At 36.6% G+C, this 2500-nt stretch overlaps 1 protein-coding gene across 10 annotated transcripts in view; it reads left to right on the top strand.

The window, feature by feature from the left end:
* Nucleotides 1-2500, top strand: part of LOC137618132 (uncharacterized) — a 478676-nt gene that overhangs the window by 294371 nt on the left and 181805 nt on the right. For 8 of the 10 annotated variants that reach the window (XR_011039729.1, XR_011039728.1, XR_011039730.1 and 5 more), the window contains one exon: nucleotides 2184-2251. The exons of the other annotated variants lie outside the window; for them this stretch is intronic. The gene's annotated coding sequence lies outside the window, so the exon portion shown is untranslated. The remainder of the gene's footprint in view (nucleotides 1-2183; nucleotides 2252-2500) is intronic. 10 annotated transcript variants of the gene reach the window in all.

Raw genomic sequence — 2500 nt, forward strand, 5'->3', positions numbered from 1 at the left:
TCTGTGATAGTTATTTAGGTATAAAAACCCTAAATAAAAAATGGGTAAATACTTTATCATAGTATCGGTGATAGAAATCAGCGATACTAATAACTGGTTAAACAAATTTCTTTCTCTCAATAGCTTGAGTCACATACAAGTTATTAAGAAAAAAATTTGTTTAACCTGGTATTAGTATAGCTGATTTCTATCACAGATACTATATATATATATATATATATATATATATATATATATATATATATATATATATATATATTATATATATATATATATATGTGTGTGTGTGTGTGTGTATATGTTTACATTATATATTTATATATATATACATATATATACAGTATATATATGTATATATAGTTATATAACACAATCTCTTTGAGAAATACTCAATGTTTTTCAAAATCACTGATTTTTTTTTAAGGGAATCCCATACTGTCTTAACATGTCTATTTACAGGTTATTTGGGGTTTATTCGGTGGTTATCACATTTGCTGACGTAAGATCTAGGAGTTTCTTTATGGCTTGATTCTGGAAACATCGATATGGCGATGTTCTCTAAACCATAAAAATTCTGCAAAAACCTCCATAACCATCGGGACAATAATCTATGACACTGCTTTCTGGTAACATTCTCGTAACAGCAAGAGACCATCTCACTTAAGTGTTATAGATAGCATTCTTGAGGATTCTCCTGTCTTTTCAAATATTTTTCCATTTCGCTATGAAAGCAATATAGTTTTCCGGTCATGGTTGGAGAGGAAATGCTATCTGGAATTAACTAATTTCTTCACATAGAAATATGACAGGGCCACTCCTTACGAGTGGAAAGGTAGAACAAAACATTTATATCTAAAAGGTTACACAATTACAATCCAGGCGTGTCTCTGCACACCTTGCACATGCTTAGAATATATTATATTTTCAGGAACAGAACCATCTGAATCATCTGAATTGAAAGGTTACAATATTCTTTATTAAACATTAGTTTCTGTTTTAAATATAAAGTGCCATAATTCCTGGAAAAAAAAACAAAAATAACTTCAATACTGATTTATGTCTGGTGTAAGCCCGTTTTCATGCTGTCGACAGGAGGTCGTGCTTTGGTGACCAAAATATCATTGTGAGACGTTGGTAAACGGTTCTTGCATTACTAACCGCCCCCCCCCCCCCCACCCCACCCTCAAATGAGTCTCATATGATTGAATGATCCTCTGAGATGTATGCTAGTTTACACCAGTCTATGGATACCCAAGTAGTTCTTCCTTATACTGGTATTTCATCCCAGTTCTGTTTTCATTGTAATATGGGACGAGGTCCCAAGTATTCTCTATAGGGCGGTGTAAATCTATTTTGTCGAATGTCGAACGCATGTTTGATACATTTTAGTTCAACTGACACGTATATTTTTGTCTCTTTATGAACACCGGAGGGATGGTTAATTCATTCGCATCTTAATATACGTCTACTGTGGCCTGATTGGTAACGTTTCTGCCTGGTGTTTGCCAGACGGGGGTTTTGAGTCCTGCCCAGTCTCGTTAGTGCCTTTAGTGTCTGCATCCTTACCATCCTTGGGAGTCAAGGCTAGGGGTTTTGGGGAAGCCTATAGGTCTATCTGCTGAGTTATCAGCAGCCAGTGCCTGGCCCTCCCTGGTCCTAGCTTGGGTGGCGAGGGGTCTTGGGCGCTGATCATGTGATGTATAGTCAGTCTCTAAGGCATTGTCCTACTTGATAGGGCAAGGCCCCTTGCCTCTACCATTCATGAGCGGCCTTTAAACCTTTAAACTGGCATTGCTAATGATTATATGTAGAGTGCCTCTGATGGTGACATGTTTAGGGTTGGGTGAGGGTCTTTCTCAGTCCTATAGGGTATTAGGTTAGCCGAAGCTCTAAACCACCTGTTGAGATACTACCCCTTTAGTTATTGGGTCCCTCTCTAGTTACAGTTAATTTTTCATGCGTTGGAGAACTTGGCATTTGCTGACCTAATCGATTAGAGACTGTGCGCAGCTTTCTGCCATCTGTTTGACGGAGGTTGCGTCTTTTCAAGACATTTAAAAAATATATAATTCTATTTAAGGTAAAAGGAAGCAATGTATAGGTATTAATCTTAAGTTTCAAATGAATTAATGCTATTGTGGTGTACAGGAAAATTTTTTGATATTTCTTTTGATCTTTTTCAGACTCCTTCTAATAAGGACATTTGAGGAGCCTGACGACATTGAAAGTTTCCTTACTTCTTCTAAGCCTGGTAAGTTATTCAGAGAGAGAGAGAGAGAGAGAGAGAGAGGAGAGAGAGAGAGAGAGAGAGAGAGAGAGAGAGAGAGAGGAGAGAGAGAGAGAGAGAGGTTTTCTTTCTTTAAAATCCTTATCTTTTTATTTCAAGTAAGGTCTGCGCCATTGACGTATTTCCTGTCTATGACTTTACAGTAATATATTTTAAGAATTGAGTGATGCGAGAATTCTGAGAAACTTCAGGAATATAAAGATGTAAAATAGC

The sequence above is a fragment of the Palaemon carinicauda genome, chromosome 24 (assembly GCF_036898095.1).
Source record: "Palaemon carinicauda isolate YSFRI2023 chromosome 24, ASM3689809v2, whole genome shotgun sequence".
Taxonomy (NCBI): domain Eukaryota; kingdom Metazoa; phylum Arthropoda; class Malacostraca; order Decapoda; family Palaemonidae; genus Palaemon; species Palaemon carinicauda.